The 25,207-nt window shown below is 36.8% G+C and overlaps 1 pseudogene; it reads left to right on the plus strand.

Moving 5' to 3' along the window:
• Positions 1 to 19,158, plus strand: part of LOC149153339 (ubiquitin-conjugating enzyme E2 22-like) — a 42,354-nt pseudogene extending 23,196 nt beyond the window's left edge.
• The last annotated feature ends 6,049 nt before the right edge of the window (positions 19,159 to 25,207 follow it).

Consider the following 25,207-nt stretch of genomic DNA (forward strand, 5'->3'; position numbering starts at 1 on the left):
ACTCGGCAATCTTTTCATATTTTAGGAGTCAGAAAAGAGCTTAAAAGATGACTCTGAGGTTTCACTTTTTCATAAGTTTTAACGAGTTCGAAAAAGGGATAAAAATGTACTCATGGTTTTCACTTTTTCGTAAATTTTAATGAGTTCGAAAAAATGATAAAAATTTACTCATATGGCCGACTTTCAATTTAATTTACGAGTAGGAAAAGACGGAAAGAACTCGGCATTTTCATTTGTTTTACGAGAATGAAAAAATAGCAAAATAATCTCGAGATTTTCATGAGTTTAACGAGTCTTGAAAATAACTGAAATTGACTCAAGATAGGTTTCATTTTTACAGAAGCTTGAAACAGATAAAAACTATGCTTCAAAGTAGTTTCATTTTTACACAAGCTTGAAACAGAAAGAAAACTGTGCTTGATGCCCCCTAAGCATAACTGCTAGAGCGCATGCCCCCCCAGCTTCATTTCATTCAACCAGTTGGATGAAATGAAGGTTGAGTTACGAGATCATTTGAAAGACTTGACCTAAACTGTAAGAAAATTATGCAAAACACTGAAATAACTAACCTAAATATACAACTTAACATTTACGAGATCTAGTCAATCTCTCGACTCAAATAGAGGAGGATTTGTTTCATTTTTTAAACGAGCTTGACACAGGAAAAGAACTATGCTCGGATTCGGTTTCATGTTTACGCAAGCTTGAAACGAAAAACTATGCTTGTTATAAGTTCACATGCCCCCAGCATAATGATGCAAGACAAGGTACATGCCCCCCAAGCTTCATTGCATTCAATGAGGTGGATGGAATGAAGCTTTACTTTCAAAATCTTGGAAAGACTCATGGGAGTTGTTTCATTTTTTAGTGAGCTTGACACAAGACGAGGAACTATGCTCATAACTACTTTCTACAATCTACCTAACAAAAAACTATACTCTAAAAGACCTTGATTCATTTTTTAACGAGCTTGACACAAGACAAGGAACTGTGCTCTAAAAACCTTGATTCATTTTTTAATTAGCTTGACACAAGACAAGGAACTATGCTCTAAAATCCTTGTTTCATTTTTTAACGAGCTTGACACAAGACAAAGAACTATGCTCATGACTACTCTCTACAATCTACCTACTTAACCTACCCTTGTTTCATTTTTTAACGAGCTTGACACAAGACAAGGAACTATGCTCAAAAAGTTCGCATGCCCCCAGCATAATGATGCAAAGCGAGGTACATGCCCCCCAGGCTTCATTGCATTCAACCGGCTGGATGAAATGAAGGTTTACTTTCAATATTTAACTTGAAAAGGGAGTTGTTTCATTTTTAAGGAGGTTGACACAAGAAAAGAACTATCCTCATACCTCATTCATTTTTTAACGAGGTTGACTCAGTAACAGGAACTATCCTCATACCTGATTCATTTTTTAATGAGGTTGACTCAGTAACAGGAATTGCCCTCATGCTCACTGATTCATTTTTTAACGAGGTTGACACAGTAAAAGGAACTTTCCTCGTAATCCTACTTTCTAACTATCTATATGACCTAAAAACTAGCTGATTCATTTTTTAATGAGGTTGACTCAGTAAAAGAACTGTCCTCATACCAGCCTGTTTCATTTTTTAACGAGGTTGATACAAGAAAAAACTATCCTCGAACTAACCTATTTCATTTTTTAACGAGGTTGAGACAGGAAAAAACTATCCTCGTACTAACCTGTTTCATTTTTTAACGAGGTTGAGACAGGAAAAAACTATCCTCGTACTAACCTGTTTCATTTTTTAACGAGGTTGAGACAGGAAAAAACTATCCTCGTAACCACTGATCATGGCTTCCAACTGGAGGAAAGACATGTCAATGGACACACCTTGATCATGGCTTCCAAGAGGTCTTCATCCGAAGGAAGAATACTTCTTGGAAAGGAACACATGTCAAGGGACTCAAAAGGGATAAGAACATCGTGTTCAAGTAATCCCATAGAGTTTTCCATGTCAATTACCGGAGCTAAATCAAAGGAAGATGAGCAAACAGTGAGAGGCTCACTTACATCGGTGACTGAAAACATGGGACCAGTTGCCACATAATTAACCCGTGGCGGGGTAGATACCACTTTAGAATCAGGAACATTTAGGGGTGTCATATTATTGGTAGTTGAGACAAGACTAGGGAATGAAAGCTGGTCTACAGTCACAATACTGCCATTGTGAGGGAAAGACATCACGCGAAAGAGTGTCGATACGACAGCTTTCATTGCATAAACATAGTCTCGCCCAAGGAGTAAATTGAAATCCAAGGGACCTCGAACTACCATAAGATCAATACAGACAGTTTTACCTTCCAAGGTAATAGAAAACTTAGGAAGGATCCCTAAAGGTTCACTAATGGTTCTGTTAAAAGCTTTCAGATTCTGCGTAATAGGCGCTAGCTGAGGGGAACCCAAAGCTTTCCAAACAGTTGAGGATAAAATACTAACAGAAGCACCTTCATCTACCTGAGTACGATGTATGTCCCTACCACCCGCCTTGACAATGATTTGGAAAGGGATGGAGGAAGGAAGGCGAGGTTCTGTCAGTCTATTCCAATCAAAGGAAAAGACCTCAGTACTTGGAGGGGGTTCTGTATAAACAGGTGAAATGCCCCCCGGCATAGAAGAATCTGATGTAACAAGAAGAACATCAGCGGTATGAAATTTACTCTCGAAAAGGAGAGTGTGATCGACCGAATGTGAAATTGAATCGACCACTTGATCAACTAATGGATCATCAACCTGAGTGACATGAGTTTCACTCTCCAATGGAAGAGCGTGATTGACTGTACTTGAAGTTAGATCAATCACTCCGTCAGTTGACGGTAGGTTGAGAGAAAGTTTACGGTAACCAGTTGGAAATTCTTGCTGTGGAACAGTAAGGTTTTCCAACAATGTTGAGGCTTCATCCATGTGAGGGCAAATGTGAGTTTGATGACTCCCTTTGCATAACTTACAAGGAAACCTAACTTTACCCTTTTTCCCAGGAACCTGACTATCACTGGTTGATGGATCAACGGAAAGTTGATGAGATTTTTCTGACCATACTTCCAAGACCTTTGGAATTCCAGGACAATTGACAAGGAAGTGGTCACCCTTACAAAGCCTGCAAGGGTATTTGGGTTTACGGTGCATGTCGGAATTTTCCTCAACACAACTAACACTTACAGCCATGGTTGGTTGGTTGACTTCTTTCTTATCTTGCTTCTTCTTCTTCTTCTTCTTCTTCTTCCCTTTCTTCTTCTTCTTAGTCTTCTGGTTACTAGCATCAAGGCTTTTACCAGGCGAAGAGGAAGAAATGGAGGAAGAAAAATTAGGCGAAGAAGGTAAAGGGTCAACAGAAGGTTGGTGATGTTGAGATGGTGAACTCTGTTGAGGTGAAGCATCCGATTGAGATGGAACAATTGGAGTATTTTGGGCCAACGAAGTTGAAAATAACCATATCGGTAAACCTATTGTAAATCCAGGTAATGACAAAGTAGCCATATAAGGAGGACCAACATTTCCAAAGTAAGGAAAAGTACTAGGATTCTCGTTAGGAGGGGTTCCTAGGTTGATAAATTCCGGAACATTTGCCATTATATTCAACTTCAGTGAATTTTATTAACAATTTATAACTAAGACTAAAATTAACAATTCACAATTCACACTTATGGTCTCTAAAAGTAAAAACAAACAAATTAACACGCGCTATCAAATCTAGGAGTCAAACCACACACAAACAGTATTCTTCCGGACCAAAAACGCTAGTTGGTGATGAAGCCCAACCTCGCTGGATTCAGTACAGAAATGGCGGGTGGAACAGTTACGCCGACAACCTGCTTAATGAATAGACTGGACCAAGTTCCTCCACTTTAACCGTCTCGAGTGAAGTGAACCCCCCAGAAAATCCAAGTGAGTATAGCCGACGTCTGCTCCAGGTACAGTGGGACCTTCCCTCCACCGTCACCTTGGGTAGAATCCTAGAGATTATGGTCACTAAGGTTACCAATCACAACAATTACACCTGGGGGAACAGTCTAAACTCCGACAGCACGCAAGGGCAGAGTAACAAGCTCAATCCCCTTACCGGCTCCTTGACAATAATCCAAGGTTTACCGATAAGTGACCCCTGGCTCCTCGACAATGGTTAATCCGAGGTTTACCGTTTGTAATACGTACTGTCTGGCGTCGTTCCCAACGAGGGAGGAATGATCCCCTCACTGGTTCGGACACGAGCTCGTGCTTCTCCTTTAAGAGGAGCTTTCCCAGAGTGTAACTGAAATAATTGGATTTGATCTACTCAAGGTAAACTATCTGTTTGGTTTTGTAGTCTTGGAGAGTTAAGTACTCACCTACTCCAAGACCCTAGCCTAAGCTATGTTGGTGTTTCAGAGCCCTAGAAAAATAAAAATTACTAGATGAATTTTAATTAAGCGTTGTGTTATTAAGGCTGTTATTACTCAAACGGGTAAATGGAGATGAAACCAATGGTGTTATGACCCGACTCAACTGAATGCAATCGAATATGATAATGTAATCTTTTCAATTCGATGAATCCTAACTAAAGTAAGGAGAGAGTTTCCATTCACTTCCAACAATGCAAAAAATTGATCGTTAAGAGAAAATATAACAAATTCTCTAATGCACTAATTTCATCAAGAAAAACTAATGCAAATCAATTCCAAACCAATTTTTATTTTTATTTTTGTGTAAATTCAAATCAAAGAAAGCTGATCTAAATCTACGATTGATTTTTCAGAATGTAAACTATGCAATTGTAATCTATGCACAATTCACATGAAAAGTATGCAAATGTAATCTATGCACATTTTTCATTCATATTCTGAAACTGAGAACTCTAATTATGCAAATGTGATCTATGCAAGAGAATTCTCAAACACAAGATGATTCTAATGTAATCTAAGAACCAATCAAGTGCAAGTCGAGAAAATTGGGTGAGAGTTCCAAAGATCATAAAATAAAAACACTCAAAGGCGATTAACACTCATACACAATTTAGCCCCCCCCGGCGAATGAGGGGGAAATTTTTTTGCAAAAACACAAGCAAAAAGATGCAAAATTGTGAAAAGACTGAGACAAACCTCCAAGTAATGACCAAAGGAAATCAAATCAAGAATTTCTCAAAAAAGAGACTCAAAACACCCAATTGATGAAAGCTAAAGCAGGAATGCCAAGGAAACAAGCCTAGGTGAAGATTTATGGCAGGTAACCAGTGGATCTGGGCAGTAAAAACTAAGAAAAAACAAAATCTAAGAGCAAAAAATGCAAAAAATGGAATTTTCCTAAATTTTACAGGAAGACGCAGGCAACCCGTTATCACAGGCGCGGGCCCGCACTGTGCACGCTGCGAAAGTGCGTCCAGGGACGCACTGTGCAGCACTCAGAGGGTGCGTCCTTCTAAAAAACTCAAGAAAAACCAAAATAAAACTAATCCTAAGCTAACCCACCCAGAAACAGAAACACAGAGCCAAAAACCAGAAAAATAAACCAATTTTCTCAGAGCAAAGTTCACACAAAGGAAAAAACTGTTCTCATTAATGGAAACTATCCCCAGTGGAGTCGCCAATTTGTCACACGGAATCTGTCAAGGGTGCGGACACGACTGACCTTCCTAGAAGTCTAAGACATTCTAATGACAAACAAGACAAAATGGAGTGATCTTTCTCTAAATACACCTTTTACAACATGAAAACTACAAGTGTTTAGGCTTACCTTATTCCAAAACGCTGTTGTTGAAGTCCGTTCTTGACGATCCGGATGAGCTCCTCCTTCAAGTCAATTCCTGCAACCACAAACAATCAAACAATTACCAAGCACTTGCATTTCATATAATAAAACATATATTCAACATGCAGACCAAGGAACACATGAAATAACTCATTAACACAAGCTATTGAGAAAAATAAACCAGTTTGTATTAATAACGAAACAAAGAAACTCTTACAACCTGGCCTTGGTGTTGTGCAAGTTCCTCCCAGGGTCCATCAAGGGTTTTCCTCTACTTTGACAAAGCTCACCCTCTCCCAAGTAGAATCAAGTGAAGACAATCTCTCCTCACAAAGGCTCTAATGGAAGACCTAAATCCTGCAGCATTTACCCAAAGAAAATGTATAGCTCCAACCTCTTCTCCTTCTGGCTCAATGCCTTTATTTATAGTGCTGTAAAGAGGTTATTCAGGTCCACTATCAATGGGATCATCCCCCTCTATGGGTGGGATAGTTCCCTTATTGATGGGATAAGTTCCCCCTTAATAGAGATACATGAACCAACTGGAGGCGCATCCATTTCATCAAACCGACCTCTAGAATGTTCTAGAAGTAACCACAAGTAACTTTTTCAAGATAAAACTCGCGCATTTTGCCTTTTACAGAGGGACGCACCTGTCCCTTAACATACAGAGCGTCCATGGACGCAGATTTTGTGAACATGGTCAGCGTCCCCGCAGGTAAGGCTAGAGAGAACCTGCGACCCCAGAGATAAACATAGTTTTTACAAGACTTTCTCTCTTCTTTGAGTTTGAGATGGATAACAGAGGCATGAGACTTGCCTAAGAGGGTAGCATGACTGTTGATTTGAGCCATACTAACTGTAAGTAGTTAAGGTGACATTTTTTAGTGTAACAAGGAGAGGTCAGTTGAAGATAGTCACAAAGAGATAGTCAGAGAAAGAAGTCATATTGAGGCAGATTGAATAGGGAATAGGACAGGGGGAGAGTCTGTGCACTCTTTTAGACTCGAGGTTTTTTTAGTAGATCCCTCTTTGATGTCACTGTTGGTTCAGACTCTGTTTTAAGCTCACTCTTGTAATAATCTGTTCTTAAAGACTTAATATAGAGGTCAACACTAAAAGCTAGACCAGGAGATGTAGCCAAGAAGTGTGGTGAACTCCTTAATTATTTGTTGTGTTGATGTGTGTGTCTATCATGTTTTTTGATTGTTAATTGTCTATATTATTCACAATCTTTTCGATCCGTTGCACTAAGTAATATAGGCATTCCTGCACATGAGTCTGTAATACCTTAATATTTATTTAAGATCTCATTTTTAGATCAGAAGTATTTATATTTTGGCCATACGCATGGGGTCTACAACAGTTAAATTGCACTTGGTTATTATTGATAATTGAGTCCTCAATCGTATTTTCAGAATTTCCTTTCAGTGCTTTCACTAAACGACATTAACATTAGTTACTATCTGTAAAGGCTTTTGGACATGTGATGGTAGTTTGTTTTTAAATTGTTTGCAACTTTATTGAGAAATGTGCTTCTGGTAGATTGGAAGGGTGATGACACTTTGCTTTCTTATTTTTTCCTACATTGATATATATGTGTTTGATGGGCCTTGTAATGTGTGCGTATGATCCAATGGTTATTTTAAGATGAATGGTATCTGATTTTTTGCAACTTTTGGATTGACAAGAATTTGATAGGGTGAATGGTATGCAAATTTTAATTGATTTTATTTGTCCAAAGAAAGAATACATATGTTTCTATCTCATGGTTTGGAAAAGGAAAATACATAGAAAAGTGCTTATAGCATGAGATATCACCTCAAAAAAGGAAAAGTAGGCCACTTGGTGGCCACTTTTCACAAACTTTCATACAAAATATACCTATCATCTCTCCTGGGAATACCACTAGAAGAAAAAAATATGCATTGTTGAGCAAGGCAGGTTGTCACTGGGAGATGATGTAGAGCTAGTTCCCAGTTTTCTGTTGCTTATTGGTCTCTCCATTATCCCAGAATCTCCAAGATGGTTGGTAAGCTTTTAGAATGCTTGAATTCTTTTAGTAAATGATATGAACTGTGTAAGAAATTTGAAAGGGCACTTCTGAATCAATTTGAATATAACACTTTGAATATCATGTAGTTCAAACCCTTGTTACAGGGCACTTCTGAATCAATTTGAAAGGATCTTGGGTCATTATGAAATGATTCATTTTATGAGGATAATTCATATCTATCTTTCATTTCCTTTTAGCTCATTGAAGGCATAGACTAGCCCTTTCCTGAGGCCCTTCTCAACCTTTCTGAGAACACCTTCCCCCCGCGCCCACCCCCCACCCCCCCCCCCCCCCCCCCCCCCCCCCCTTGTCTGAGGCATTTTTGTATTAATTTCAGGCCCATTCTGGGGCTTATTTGGGCCCTCTTCTTGGTAGACCATAGTAGCATTTCACCTAAGTATTTTAAATGGCATCTCTGTGGACAAAATTTGGATTATTTTGAGTGAAGATGGAGGAAATTATTGTGTTATCTCTTTATGGTTTCTAGAATAATCTAATTCTCATTTAAGCCTCTATTCTGGGCTCTTCTAAAAGAAATCTATATATATTCAAAATACCTCCAAGGAAGATTTTTTGTAGCCTTATCCTCACCTTTTGTAAGATTTATCATTTCTTCTAAATTTGAAGGGTTTGTTGAGCTATATCTAGACCTCTCTGGAGTTGCATCTAGGATTGATCAAGGGCTTATTCAAAGAAATGATAGAAGCATGTAAGGAAATGATGGCTATAATCAAATCATGCCTTGCTTCTGAAACAATTACAAGAAGTCTATTATTGGCCATCTCAAGAGAAGATCTCTCTTCACTATTGGTATTGGTGTATTTTCTTAAATTTCAATTTGATTTTATGTTTTTCAATAATGATTATTATATTAGAAAGTGTATTATGTACAATTTTGATTACTTTCTATTTCCTTCCATGAATTGAATATTTTTGTTATCCACAATGTTTGACTATTTCAAGGTTATCTTGTAGTCATATCCTAATATTTTACATATTGCTTAACTATTTTTTACATAGTAAATGCTGGTGCAATAGAGAGCATGGGAATTCCAACCCAGCAACATGTTATCTATAGGTGGATGTGGTAGCATAAGGTAGATGTGAGGTAAATGGCCATCTTTTGGTTAACTATTTGGAGCATTACTAAGAATAACTTGCTATTGAATAAAATAACTATACCTATATTCTTTTGCCTTTGCAACACCTTGTTGACTGTTTATGCACTATATTTATGCAAAATTATTTGCTCTTGAAAATGGTAGGAAGAATCCATAATTGTCCTTTTACAAGTCTTGGTGGGGAGGTGAACAAATTACAAGTCTTTGTTGATAAATTTATCCCTTCGTTGAACAATTCTGAGGTATGAAAAAGTGTTGTTGGGAAATTGTAATTTTATTTAAGGTTTTAAATTTAAATTTATTATTGATTTGAACTTTGTATTGGTAGACATATGTTCTTGGAAGTATTCTTTATATAAGTATATTATTCGAGGTGATTTTATCACTGTTGACTTCCACAAAGAATTATGCACATTTATCATTTCAAAACAAATGGAGGAAGTGGTGTATCAAATATTTTTGGTGACAAAGGAAATGCAAACAGATGTTTCAACATTAGCTGAAGCGTCCACTGGAGAAGATAGTGTAATGCCCACCTTGTGTCAGATATCATACCTCCTTTTTCAGGTGATTTCAATAAGTGATATTTTTGTGCTTACTGCAAGACATTTTCCCTGATATTTTTGTGCTTCCAGCATCACTTATATGCGACATGAACTATAGGCTGAAATGTTGAAAATAGTAACAAGAAATGATAAAAATAGAATCCAGAATATTCCAATTTTAATTTGTCCTTGAATTAAAATTGTGAATTCGAATTTATTCTCATCAGTTGCTTGGAAATAATTAATTAATTCATTATGGATTAATTAGTTGGATAAGTTCAAGTTAGAAGTCTTTCTGCAGTCATGCAACAGTTATCCATTAAATTAAGGAGATTATCCCTTAATTAAGGAGATAAGATTGAGTTATATTTGAGTTGTAATTAGTTAGCTCAGTTTACTAAGTTAAGTCTAGTTAAATTAGTTCCAAACTGTTTTAGGAGCTAATTGTGAGTTATCAATCAATTGATGCATGCATGCACTCAACCAGTGTACTCTAGATAACTAAAGATTCACTCATCAGAAACTCATGCATGTCTATTATGTGAAATACCTAGTTGAGCTAAATGTAAAGGACAATGTAGTATCAGTTGCATGTGTTTTCCTATAAAGGAAACCAATGCATGCAGTCAAGGTAAGGTTCCTTGAGGATTGCGCAGTTCTGACAGGGTGTGAGATCAGTGTTCCACTTGGTAACAGGAGGATGACCCAAGAGAAAACGCAAGGAAATAGGAGGTTGGAGGGTAGAGGAGAAGGCTTGTGAGAAGCTTTGATTGCCTGTGAGCATCTAGGAGGATTGTATTGAGAGCTAGCTAGCAGTGAGAGCTAAGGATTTGTATAATTCTGACGTATTTCCACCTTGTATGATAATACAGATAGTGGGGTTTTTAGCTGAGGCTTTCCCCTGAGTATTTTTTGTGTTTCATGTGCATTGATTCTTCTTCTGGTTATATGTGTTCATCTCGATATTGCTCAATCTTTAAGCTTCCACAAATTCATAGTAGAAGTAGGTTATTGTATTTTTCTTTGGTTATATTGCATTATCAAGTTAATCTAAAGTAAGATTTTCTACATGGGTCTCAGAGCAAGAGTTGTAGAGAATTTGCAGAATTTCTACATGGTATTAGAGCTAGCTGATCTATAGAGATTTTCCACATGGTATCGGAGCCTATTTTATCAGAGCTGTGAATAGTATACGGAGAAGACAATTTGAACTTTGAAGTTGGGGGTTGCAGGTGAAAATCGAATTCTTATCATACTTCAAGGTTGGCCAATGGCATTCTATGGCTTGAGACTCGAGTATTCCTTGGAAGGTAGCTCGAATTATATAGCTTGGAAAGATCGCGTGGAGGCTGTATTAGAAGACAATGGCTTGAAGGATTTCATTGATCAAGAAATCCCAAAGCCATGTTCAACTAATGCACAAGAGTTGGCTGAGTGGAAGAAGTGTGTGGCGAGGGTGAGACAGATCATCCTTGAGGGAGTTTGAGACCATATTGTCTCGAGTCTCCTTGGGAAGGATACTCCATATTCAATATGGAAGACATTGAAGGACCTCTACCAAAATAGTAGCGACCAGAGGAAATTGGCACTCAACGATAAGCTTTGAAGAATCATGATGGATAATGACGATACTATTTCAACATATCAGAACAAGCTCACCACTTGTAGAGATGAGCTTAGGAGTGTGGGAATAACTATTGCCAATGATGATATGGTGAGCCTCTCTCTCCTTGGCCTTCCAAAGAGTTGGAATAGCTACCAGGACTTTGTGAATGGAAGGGAGAAACTTTTGGATTGGTAACAACTGTGGTCGGATCTCATGCAGGAGGAGATCAGGAGGAGCACACGAGATGGTTCTTCATCCAGGGATGATGATGAAGAAAATATCACCTTAGCGAGTAAGGCAAGGAAAGGGAAGGGGAAGGTTTCCCATTCCAAATCAAATTCTTCTCATGGAGGGAAGAAGGGTGACATGTTTAAAGTGAGATTCTTTAATTGTCACAAGATGGGACATTATGCAACTAATTTCCCATCGAAGAAGTCCAAGAAGGGATCCTCGGAAGGATTGGAAGGTGAGGGATTAGCCTCTCATTTCGAAATGGAATTTATCCTCATCGCATGCATGGTGTCATCGATGATGGGTTGTGTTTGATATCTTGATAGTGGAGTCTCATTCCACATGATCGGCGACACAAGTTTATTTAGTACCTTGGAGAAGAAAGACCTCAAGATGCGCATAGAGATGGGTGACGATGAAAGGTATAGTGTTTCAGGAGTGGGAATGATTGCTTTTCAGAGGGATCATGGAGCTCCTATCACCTTGACAGATGTGAAGTATGTGCTTGGACTGGAGAAGAACTTGGTATCGGTTGCGATGTTGGAGGACAAAGGCTATGATGTTGTCTTTAGTAATGGAAAGGTTTTCCTTAGACACATCACCACGAGACAGGTGAAATATATCGGTTCACGAGTTAAGAACCTGTATGCTCTTGAGGTTCAAGATGCATGCAAAGCCTTGAGGAGCAAGGAAAATGTTAGAGACTTGGTGGTTGAGAGGGAGAGTAAATTGCCTCTCAACATGCAACCCCAGAAGAAGTATCATACAATTGTGGAGGAGCCACAACTGGAGAAGTAGAGAGGAGACCGAGTGAAGAGATCCATTCATGTAGACACCTTCATTAGGAGGGAATTTCGATCCAAGTGGGTAGAGGGATCACATGTAGCCATACCTCCAGGTGTGAGGTGGGGCGATGTGAAGTGACAGTCCCAAGAAGGTTGAAATTGGGCAGGATCCATTGAGAGGTTTTATCTCATGGATCGTGCCTTGCTATAGGAACCCAAAGTACATAGTAGCAGGAGGAATCAGTGGGATTGATGTAGTCAGAGATCAAGGTGAAAAAGGCTAGAGTAGTCAAATACTGAAGAGTGTAGAGAAGGATTGACAACAGTGCAGAAAGGCTGAGTCAGCAGAAGCGCAAAGTTTTCAGTTGATAGAGGCAACAGTAGTCAGAGACTTTGATGACAGATGCATCATACTGATTCAGGTTGTATGCTTTTTTGTTTCTAGAGTTGCTGGAGAAACAACACTAGAGAGAAGTGTTGCATGCATAACATTCCAAAGGTTCACGATCAGGATCAAGTTGAATTCCTTTCTTGCTAAGAGGGAGTGTTGAAAATATAAAAAAGAAATGATAAAAATAGAATCCAGAATATTCCAATTTTAATTTGTCCTTGAATTAAAATTGTGAATTCGAATTTAGTCTCACCAACTACTTGGAAATAATTAATTAATTCATTATGGATTAATTAGTTGGAGAAATTCAAGTTAGAAGTCTTTCTGCAGTCATGCAACAACTATCCCTTAAATTAAGGAGATTATCCCTTAATTAAGGAGATAAGATTGAGTTATATTTGAGTTGTCATTAGTTAGCTCAGTTTACTGAGTTTAGTCCAGTTAAATTAAACTGTTTGAGGAACTAATTGTGAGCTTTAGTCAGTTGATGCATGCATGAACTCAACCAGTGTACTCCAGATAACTGAATATTCCCTCATTAGAAACTCATGCATGCCTATTCTGTGAAAGACCCAGTTGAGCTAAATGTTAAGGACAATGTACTATCAGTTGCATGTGTTTTCCTATAAATGAAACCAATGCATGCAGTCAAGGTAAGGTTCCTTGAGGATTACACAGTTTTGATAGGGTGTAAGATTAGTGTTCCACTTGGTAACAGGAGGATCACCCAGGAGAAAGCACAAGGAAATAGGAGCTTGGAGGGCATAGGAGAAGGCTTGTGAGAAGCTTTGATTTCCTGTGAGCATCTAGGAGGATTATACTAAGAGCTAGCTAGCAGTGAGAGCTAAGGCTTTGTATAATTCTGATATATTTCCACATTGTATGATAATACAAATAGTGGGGTTTTTAGCTGAGGCTTTCCCTTGAGTATTTTATGTGTTTCATTTGCATTGATTCTTCTTCTGGTTATATGTGTTCAACTCGATCTTGCTCAATATTTAAGCTTCCGCAAATTTATAGTAGAAGTAGGTTATAGTATTTTGCTTTGGTTATATCGCATTATCGGGTTAATCTACAGTAAGATTTTCTACATAGGTCTCAGAGCGAGATTTGTAGAGAATTTGAATAATTTCTACATGGTCTCAGAGCTAGCTGATCTATAGAGAAATTTCCACATGAAATTATTAATAGTTTATTCTACCATATAAAATGTTTTTTTTCTTAGTGGCCAAAGACTCATATGCTCCACCCAAAACCATTCATATCAATCCCCCATTCCTTGGAGGATATAATGGTATAACCATTGGAATTCAAGTCCAATTCTGCAACCAGTTTGACAATTTATTACTCCCGTTGGAACATGTTTTATCTTAATTCATATAAAATTTGGTTGCCTCAGACATTTGACTATTTTCATGCACAGATAGAGCATTAGAAAAGGCTGACCATTTTTATGCAGAGACAGAGCACTAGAAAAGGCTAATGTTGTTGGCATGGATTGAAGAACACACACTCCATTCATTCACATGCTTCCTTTTCTTCCCAGATAAATGATTGTCATTTTCTTATGATTGTACTATGTCACTAGTAGCCTTCTCATTCAAAATGGTCGAAGAGTCCTTGGTCCTTAAAACAGGAGAAGAAATACTTTACTTTCTTCTCCTGAAAATTCTTGCAACCTCGTATATTTTTTCATTTCTTTCTACAAAAATTGCACTATTGTATGCCATATGCATATCTTGACCATTTTTTGTAGGAATCTTCGCTGAACTCTCATTCGAAGTGAGGGAAATATATCCAAACCAGTCTGCAACCTAGAATTATTGACCGAAAATTTCAGATTCTGGAAATAGACCTGATATTTTAGTCAAAGTAGGGAAAGTCAAATTAGAAATTGTAGATTTAAAAACATTCACTTTTCAGTCTTGAGGCCTTCTCAGAAATTTTTGAACAAGCAACTTCCAATCCAATTGACCCCAAGTTTTAACTTGTGAGAGTTTCCTCACTTTCTCTAGAACTAACTACAAAAACTTTCTTTGTGCTTCCATACGAAGTTGCAAGTGTCTATGGACCTACTCAAAAGAGAGGCACACAATCAACATGACATTTTAAGTTCATAATTATCTATAACATAGTAGAGTCATGTACAATAAATGAAATCCAAGATGGGAATTATAGCCCTTAACTCTATCAGTTTGCATGACCTTCTTTGTACCTCCATCTGCATCCACAGGGACTATATGATCTACAATGTGTTGAGATACAAAAAAAAAATTATAGCTAGATATTCCCTCTCTTATTGCATCATTAGTCTTAGAAAATAAAACATCATTTGGAGAGGCTAAAATGGTCTAGGGACCATAAACCTGAGGCATAGTCTCTAACAGAAATAAACTAAAGCACATAGTTGTGACTCTCCTCAATCTTGACAGAATTGAAAACCATTTTTTAAAAAAACACCTTGGAGACTTTGTCAAATCCTAATGGTGTTGTTTAAACTGATTTTCTTATGTAACCTAGGAATTTCAAGGCCTCCTCCTTGTTTGGGTTGTGGTGTTATATGTTTTTCAAACTAGTTCTGTCAAATATAGCAATATGTATCTCAAAATGTGATTGATGACAATACCTAGGTAGATTTGACATGACACAATGCAAACATTCTTGCTAGAAGGAAGGACACTTTACCAAAGAAGAAATATATGAAGAAAATTTGCAAAAACCTTTTGGCGAAATTCCACCATCGCTTATATGGAATTGGAAGTACATAATCCATTTGTTAATAGTTTCTTTCACCCTATAAAGTGATGTTTTCTTAGTTTGCAAATTATTCTATCTCCTTTGCACTTTTTTTTTTTTTTTTTACCATGTGGTTCACGGGGCACCGGAGGTGGGCCGCTACGTCCACGTAGAGAAGCACGGCCATCAGGCCTAACCCCGAGGGCGTCGAGGAGATTTGACCCCGTGACCTCCCAAACCGGGAGAGTACTATCAACGGGAACTCGACCATTTGAGCTATCCCTCGGGGCTAATATCTCCTTTGCACTTACATGTCAATAATATACATTTGTGATGAATATTTATGTTAACCCTGCAAACTTCTCTCATACCATGATCATTGACATTGACATCAGTGTTCCTATAAAATTCCTAAGTTGCCAGTGCAGACTTAAAGGAAAATGTGCATGCGTAATAACCAGTGAGTGAGTGTCTAATAATCATGAAGTAAATTTTTGAACCCTTAGCTTCACAAACTCAAACTTGAGAACTTTCTATTATCTATTGGTCAACCAATTTATAGTGACTCTACAGACATAGAATAATAATAAGCTATCAATAAATAGGAAACAACTTGCCCATGTTAAGTACACACAATGACTTCCATTATCGAATCAATGTTTTCATTAGCTTACTTCAACCTCTTTCTTTTGGGTAAAGACTAGGGAGCGAGACCTCTGTGTATGCCCATGCTAAAGAAGAATATTTCTTTCAGGGGAATTTTAATATTGAGTTTCACCAACACAAGATTAAAAAAAATATACAGGAGATTCTTTACAAATGCAATGTTAGTTAGTGGATACATAAATTCTATCATGCTAACATGAATGTTTTTTTTGGAAGATGGAGCAAACCAAACCTCTCAGGCATGTAGTGTAATTTATATGAACTTTTCAATGTTAAAAGTAGTCTTGACCCAACTCAGTCATACAAAGAACAATCAAAGACAAATAATTTCCAAAGTATATAGTTGTATATATTTGTGTTATTTACATCATCATGCATCTATAGAATGGTTCCTATCCTATTGGTACGCTAAAAAAGGACTTGATCAAGGTTGAAACTTAAGGGGAAAAGAAGATAGCATCTCTCATCTCCCAACAATGTACAAAGCCATAATGCAATGGCCATTGGCTTTGAATCTCATTCATTAATGCAATTACAACTTGCTCATATGTACCAAATTCTAAGCTACGTTGATATACAATGCTCATCTAAATCACCCAAAACCACTCACATCAAGCCCCCTTTCCATGGAGGATATAATGGTATAACCATTGGAATTCAAGTCCAATTCGGCTGCCATTTTGAGAATTTATTACTCACGTTTGAGCATTTTTTAACTTGTTTCATATAAAATTTTCATGGAGATAGAGCACTAGAAAAGGTTGATTATATTCATGTAAAGATAGAGCACTAGAGAAGGTTGATTATTTTTACGTGGAGATAGAGCACTAGAAAAGGTTGATTATTTGTATGGAGAGATAGAGCACTAGAAAACACTAATGTCATTTCCATGGGTTGAACAAAAAGCATGCCATTCATTCACAAGCTTCCTTTTTCTTCAGATAAAGGATTGCCATTTTATTCTACATGCACTATGTCACTAGTAGACTTCTCATGCAAAATAATTGAAGAATCCTTGGTCCCAGAGAAAGAAGAAGAAATATTTTCTTCTCCTGCCAATTCTTGGAGCCTCATATCTTTTCTTATTTCTTCCTGCTAAAACTGCACCATTGCATCATATGCATACCTTGACTGTTTTCTACCACCAACCTGCAAATGTTTTGTAGGGATCTTCTTTGAACTCTCATTCTTTGAATTATGTTACTATTGTACACATTTTTCACCCTGATACAATTGGTCAATATAGACAAGAATGAATATGTGGCCCCTTTATCTTGTCATGGCCAGTGGTCTTTATTCCTTGACTATGTTATCTGTTTTTTTTCTTTCCTCATTCCTTACTAAAGTTTTCATTCTCAAAACTTCAAGGTAAATGAGAGTTTTTAAATTCCACCTTACCTAGTAGATAGGGAGGTTACATATGCCAAATCAGTGAGTGGATGTTTTTAGCCATTACTACAAGTTGAATTTCAGGCAATTGTATCACTGGGACATGGTAAAAATCCTGACCCTATTGATGGATGATGGGGCCTTTTAGCTCATTATAGATACTCAATTATCTCTAATAGAGGTTTTCCTACAACTAAATTGGCATATTATGAATGTTTCTATCCCTTTTTCTCCTCATGCATATATTTTTGGCATAAATTTGTTTATTTTTTACTGCAAGGAAGTCCCTCTTCCTTTCAAAAGTAAAAACCTTACATCAGTAAATAGTTGGGGCCTTTCATCTCTTACTGGACCTTTTTGTGCTTTCTATTACCATTTTCCTATACATAAATAGCTATTAGTAATTGGCATATTGTGAATGTTTATGTTTTGTCTTTACCAATACATATATTTTTGGCATATTTTGGTTTCTTCAGCACTGCAAGAAAGTCCCTTTTCCTTTCATCTCCTCAATGCTAGAATTAAAGGTGCAGAGTTCTAATTAGTCTTCAATTTACAGAATGTAAAACCCCAACATCCTGGACAGTGGTGAAAATTGCATGTAGGTTGTTATATTTTTAGTTTCTCACGATCAGTTAATATGGTTTTTGTCAGGCATAAATTTTTGTGATGCTTTCCATTTTGAAGTGGATCTTCATACATAAATACATATATATCTTGTGTTACAAGCTAAAAATGAGAACCTCCCATCCATGGTGATAATTGAAATTTAAAAGGAGCTGAAGAGACTTAATAAATCAGCTCATGGAGGTATACAAGTGGTGGTGAATGATGACAACCTTTTCAATCATAGTTGAAGACATTGAAGGACTAGGTACATTCTAAAAGAATAATCTAGAACCATGTAACATATTTTGGATGTTTTATGCTTGAGAAAGAGATCATTTTTTCATATTGCATTTATTGAAGCATCTTAATTCATTTTTTTGCATGGTTATTACTAGATTTTTAGAACATGAGCTATATTTAAATTTATTGATGCTTTTTCCTACAGATGGAACTCCATATGAATTTGGTGTTTTTCGAATGAAACTGGTTCTAAATCCCGATTTTCCAAACTCTCCTCCTAGAGGTAATTGTTGATCCTTATAATGATGCTTCATCCAATTAACATTGTCTTAAATGGATATTATGTTTGCTTTAGATGTTTAGTTTCCTATAGGAAATCATTTTTGTTTTTCTAGTTACTACTTATCTAAATCATCAAGTATATAAGGGGTATGCATGACTTGTAAAACCTGAGAAATAAACTTTGGCGTCTTTCAATAATAATGATTGGCTTGGACTGCAGGATATTTTTTCACAAAAATATTCCACCCTAATATTGCAAGCAATGGAGAGATATGCATTAATACTCTACAGAAGGATTGGAATCCATCCCTTGGACCGTGACACATTCTTCTTGCATGTGTTTAGCCACTTTTCAATTTAGCTTATTTATGGGTACGATGTGATTATGTTACAAGAGGTACGATGTGCTTATGTTACAACCAAAATATATTGATATGGGTTTATTTTGCAGACTCTATACAATAATTCATGCTTTGAAGCCAAAATAGAAGAGTAAAGTGGCAATTTCAGAGTCTACTGGTTCTAATGAAGGCCCAAAAAATACCCTTGTGACCTCTCCTACCCCACTTCTACCATGCACAACAAATAGTAGAATAATATTCAAGATCCAAGCTTAAATGTCGCTTCAACAAAAGCTATAGGAGTTGGTGCATCAACAGTTCATAAGAAGAAGGATCTAGCTTCTACAAGAGTGCACATTGATAAGAAAAAGCTCGATGCAAGGAAGAAAAGTCTTAAAATATCATAGAACTTTATCCCTTCTTATCAGTTATTTGAGTCTTTTAACTGGTCATGTTACAAAGGTGAGCTAATTTATTCTATGAAATTAAAATGCATTGATCCTTTGAGGCTGGATTGAGTATAATGTATTTAGAAGCTGGAAAGGTTTGGTCTCAGAATTTTTGGGAGCCAAAAATTGGGTACCTGAGACATAGTTAATGGAAACTGCTACAAGTTTATCGGTTGGTATCTATATTTATTATTTTTGGCGCCCCCTTAAATAATTTTGTATTTTTGTGTTCTTTTATGAGATTTCATCCATGTAAATCTAGTTTGGTATGTAATTTTCAATGATTGTATGCAGTTTTCGAAATAGTAGTTTTGTTGGTGCTAAGTTGTTACTCTGAACAACCATGCCCATAATGGAAACATTGAATCAACCTGAAATATTGAGTTTCTTTGGCAATGTTGAAATTTAGTCCTTTCACAACAATTAGTTTTTAGTTGAATAATGCCTATTTTTCATTTCTGTGGGTATGATGTGTATTAAGAGGATGGAAAGGCTTGGTCTTAGAACCTACTCCAATTATAAAACAGAATCACTACTTAGACTAGGATGTTTAAACCTGATATCAAAAGTGGGTTGTTCTCAGATTCAAAAATATTTTCTCCTTCGAATTCGTAATTGATTTTATCCGTTGTTCTTTTTTTTCACCCGATTCAATTCATCAAGAACCAGAGGCAGTGCTTATTGCTCCAGTGGTTCAAGTTTTGGCTATATATTTGAACATAACACCGCGTGGCATATAATATTGCCCATATGCTATTATTCTTGACTATACATCACAATTTTTGCAAATTCTTTTGGGTCTCCAAAGTTAACTATAGGTTGATGGTTATGCATACAATTTCTCCCCTTTCATATTAAAAATCTAGAACAACTTTTTGTATGCCACAAACTTACATGCAGAAAATACATTTATACAAAAAAGTAGTGCATTTCCACCATGCATCTATTGTTGAATCTCCATGTACAATGCGAAAAAAAACACCCGTAAAGAAAAAAAAGCGCAATGAGATTGCCATCATGTGGCTCTTGTTTCCCAAAGAAAACAACCTAATCATCTTATTTATAGAGGGAGTAACTACATATGTTTTTTAGCTTGTACAAGTTTAAAATAGTAACTTTTCATTTGTCCCATATTTTCCAGAGTTTTTATCATAGTAATGTACATTACATGAAGTATTTCATCCATATTTTTGCCGAAAAGGATGCTTATTTAGTGTAAAGAACACCCCCTACACTGAAATAGTCAACAAGAGACCATGGTAATACATGTATTTGGGAGGGGATGCTTAAATATCTAACTTCACTTCTATTCGTAGAGTCAAAATAAGACTATGGTACATGGAAGGGAAAAACCCTCCTATGTGCTCTCAATCTATAACCTAGTGGAGTTATCACAACATGAACTGCTAGCTATTATGTTTCATTGTTAAGATCCTTGTATATATGAGTAAGAGATTAGGATGGAATTTCGAAAAAATATTGCATGCAGTTCTTACTCTTGCTTTATGGAAGATATCAATAAATGTTGAGTCACCAAAAATCTAACCTAGAACCACTTGTGAGTGCCCATATATACCAAGCAATATCAATAAGTGTGCACACTGCAATGAGATATTCTATATTGTTGGTGGCACTTCCAAGTCTATGTTTGAAAGATAATGTCTCACTAGAGGGTATTAAGAGTCATTCTCTAGTGTTGTTGAGTCTTGTGTTCCCTTGAGGCACCATCAAAATATCCTCTAGAAATTTTAGAATTGTATTTCAAAGGTATGATAGTGTAAGGAAGCCTTGTCTTTAATGAGGTGCATGATAAGGTAATGCTTTCCTTCAACATGTAGAAAATATTGTAGAAGTTTGGAGGTTTATTTTGGAATACACCAATGTTTTGAGCTAGCCAAATGGAGCAGATCACCTCTATAACCAAAATTTTTGTCTTATGTTCTAGTTGTATTCCATTCATTTAATGCCTTTGTGTTATCTCTAATCCATTGTTTTATTTTACATAGTCTATGAGTGATAGCCCATATCTCATTGGTGAGATGACAGTGAATCAAAAGGTGATTTCATGCTTTTGTGCTATTCCCTTAAGAGTGCATGTGTTGGGACTTGTCCATCCTCTTCTTCTAAGCATGTAAAGGTTGGGATTTCACCCTTGATTTGAGATTTGGGGCCTCAACCTTGGTTGTAGATAGTGGTCTTGCATCTAGAGGGTCTATACTTCTACTTGAAAACCTTATTTGGTGCAAACCTATTCATAAAGATTCATCAATTGAATTTTCATCGTCACATATATCAATTTATATGTTATTTTATATACATGCACATAATCAATCTTATTAAAACATGGTTGATCTTTGTGTGCCTTATACCATTAAATGCCACAAATCATAGTGAGATGTGCTTGAGTGTGGGTTAAGTAATTGCATTCTGGGAGAACTAATATGCATTTACAATGTATATCAAAAGAAGAAAGGTGCATTGTAGAATGCATTTGGGGTCATATGAGAGGCATCATATCACTATACCAGGGACATAAATATAAAAGGGTATATAAAACGTTAATAAAAAAATGGATACATACAATATTTTGTGAAAATAGGGGTTTTTTAAATTGGGAAGTTGTATTGGATTTATATTGGTAGGGGGTTAAATAAAGTGATTTTTAGAGGTATTTCCAATATGTAGTCAAATTAAGGGTATAGTTTAGTATGCCATGAACGTATGTGCTATGTTAGAGATTCATTGAGTGAATCCCTCGTGCTCAGGCCAGACTGAGGGAATATTTTGTGTAATGCCCACTGATGGAAAAAATTGTGTAATGGTCACTGAGGGAAAATTTTGTATAGTGGCCACTGAGGGAAAAATTTGCGCAGTGGCCACTCAGGGAAAATTTTACAGAATGCCCACTGAGGGGAAATTTTGTACAGTGCCCACCAAGAGAAAAAATTGCACAATAGCCACTAAGGGAAAATATTGCGCTGTTCAAGAAGGAAGTGGAGGTTGCGGGATGGGACCCTGGGAGGGAAAACTATGTATTTTCAGGAGGCAAGGGGGACTGCGAAGTAGAGAGGCTTGAAGGGAAAATATGTGCAGTTTCTAAAGCCAGTGAGCTCTGACCGAGGGAAGGGAACTTGAGGAAGCATATATGCCATTTTGGAGGCCAAGGGAGGTTGGGCTCTTTGTGCATTATGTAGTTCCAGCAGGCAAGGGAAAATCTTGAGGGTTAAAGGTGCAAAGTGGGCAGTTCAAGGCAGATTGGGAGGCACAACTTCACAATTCTGGAGGTCAAGGGAGGTTACTAGACTCTAGATTTACGCAGAACAACAACCCTAGAGGAGAGTGACTATGAACTGCACAGTTCCAGTAAGTAGGGTCACATCCAAGAGGGTTTAGATTTCGCAGTGTGCAACTCATTTAGGTCCTGATGAGGCTAAGTTGCTTGGTCAAGAAGCTTTTCCGAAAATGGATAAGTGCGAGAAGATAGATGGACTCGTGATAAAATTGAACTGTGATCACACACTTAGCATACTTTTATGACATGACGAAATAGATCATCAGAACAAACAAAAAAAGCATTCCCTTTTGTGTGACTACCTCATGACAAGATGCGACAAGGGGGAGACTTAAGATAGACTTTGGGACGGCCATGGTGACACTTTTGCGACAACTCTCAAGACTTTGCGTATGGATGTGTCAAATGTTTACATGGTTAGGAAAACTCGTATACACAAAGATCGACCTTTGAAACCAATAGATAAAGGATCGCAAACATTATACAATAGACAAACATGCCAAAAGATGAAAGTTAATCCAACAAGGAAAAGGGGCCAAAGAACTTCAAGAAATCTCATGGAATGAGCTTAAGTGTTTGTAGCAATCAAGGAAAATAACAAGGAAGGCTGTGAAATTTGAGTGGAAGCCAAAATTTTGGAGGGTGTTGTAGTAGCTACAACACAGCCTAAAGGGTGGAGGATGGAGGGGAGGAAATTTGTTCAGGATTGTAGTAGTCTCACACTTGTGTTGATGTCTATCTGACAGATGTTGCTCGAACCACCTAGTTAAATAATTTTTCCCAATCATACCACTATGTCAAAATCTTATATACATATTATATCCAAGCTATAACATGCAAGGTAATGAGGAGAAACATTACCATAGGTCCTCGTGGGAATTGGCACACAAAAAATGTAATTGCACAGAGGAAATGACTAAAGTCAATGTGTGTTGATAATGAGATTAAATAAAGAGAATCTTTCACTTGAGTGACCTTCAAATTCCAGGATATTCTGCAATCAACATAAAGAAGGGGGTTTGTTTTAGAATTTTAGCTATCTCCTTTTAAAAATTTTAAATTAATTTGGAGTCATTTTCTTGGAGCCATTAATTCCAATTTTAAATTTAAATTTAAATTTTTTCTAGCAAATATTTGTTGGAATTGCAAATTTATGTGGTGTAGTTTACACAATCCAAGTGTCCAAGTAAACTTTCAAGGCATTGTATCCATTTATGCATTCAAAAATACAGTTTTAAAAATGAAAAGTTACACGTGCTATATGCATAGAACCAATATAGATCCATTTTGAAGAGGATTAAATCTCTTGAGGTGCATACTTTTTTCAAGTTTTACACTCTAAAAGAGGTCCCACAGGCTATCTTTAGCCTTGTGGATGTTACAATTTTCTTTCTTTCTTTCTCATCTTTCTAGAAGTAATTACAGTTGCCTTTGCGTGCGGGTCCCACAATAACAAGTGACGATGTAAGTTAACTGTAGTTAAGAATTCTTTATGTCAAGGATGACCTTTCCTAAACAAATAAATACCCAATAACGTATTAGGTTGAACACGATTTAAGGTGAGACTTTATCATAATTAATTAAAGCAAATTTTTTTGGGAGTTATCTTAAGAATCCCTAAAGCCAGAATTTCTGTATGAACTTGACCAAAAATTTAGATATTTTCTGTTATATAAAAAAATTGTTTAGGTTATGATCTACCTGTAAATTGGTTGAAAAAAATCAAAATTAAGCCCATTTAATTTTTCATTGAAACATTTTATATCATTCTACCTAAAAAAGCCCTTAATCACCTTAAGGAAATATTTAAAAATGTGAGGCTAGGAGGTAACTCCTCAAATGAAATATGTTTATTCATTTAGATTTCACATAGTTATATACATGAGGGAGTGACTCTTGGGTTTCATCTCTCGATGACTCTTCCTTTTCCATTATTTATTATTTACACTATTTACAATTGTTCACCCAATATCCATGATTAGGTGTCAACATTCCCCCCCTTAATCTGAAGGGATGTTGGTGAGTCCAAGCATCATTCTGAATCTTTCAAGCTTTTCTCTTCCAAGTGCTTTTATGAAGATGTCTACAATCTGCTCATTAGTGGAACAATTGCGTAGATGGATTGTCTTGGCCTTAACATGATGTCGAATCAGATGGTATTTTGTATTGATGTGCTTCGTTCAATCATGGAACCTTGGGTTCTTGGCCAAATTTATTGCAGAGGTGTTGTCCATCATGAGTGGAGTTGAATGCACTTGTTTTACCTGTAAATCTTCCAAGATTTTCCTGAGCCACACAATTTCTTTTGTTGCCTCAGCTACTTCCACATATTCTGCCTCTGTTGTGGAATCTGTTGGAACTAATTGTTTGCGTGATCTCCAAGAGACAGCTCCTGATCCAAGACTCATAGCATAACCATAATTAGATACCCCAGTTTCTTTGTCTCCATCGAAGTCTGAATCAGAGTATCCAATCAAGCTGAAGTCGCCCACCTGTGTATACTTGAGTCCAAAGTCTTGACTTCCCTTTAAGTACTTTAGAAATCTTTTTGTAGTAGACCAATGTCCCTCACAAGGATTTTGCATAAACCCAGAGAGGATTCCAACAACAAACGAAATGTCTAGTCTGGTAGTAGTGAGGTAGTTGAGACTTCCTACAAGTTGTCTATACTTTGTTGCATCCTAAAATTCTTTTCCTTCAATGGATGTGAGCTTT

The sequence above is a fragment of the Pinus tabuliformis genome, chromosome 9 (genome assembly GCF_031772625.1).
Source record: "Pinus tabuliformis cultivar Carrire ecotype Pingquan chromosome 9, CPIR1, whole genome shotgun sequence".
Classification (NCBI taxonomy): Eukaryota; Viridiplantae; Streptophyta; class Pinopsida; order Pinales; family Pinaceae; genus Pinus; species Pinus tabuliformis.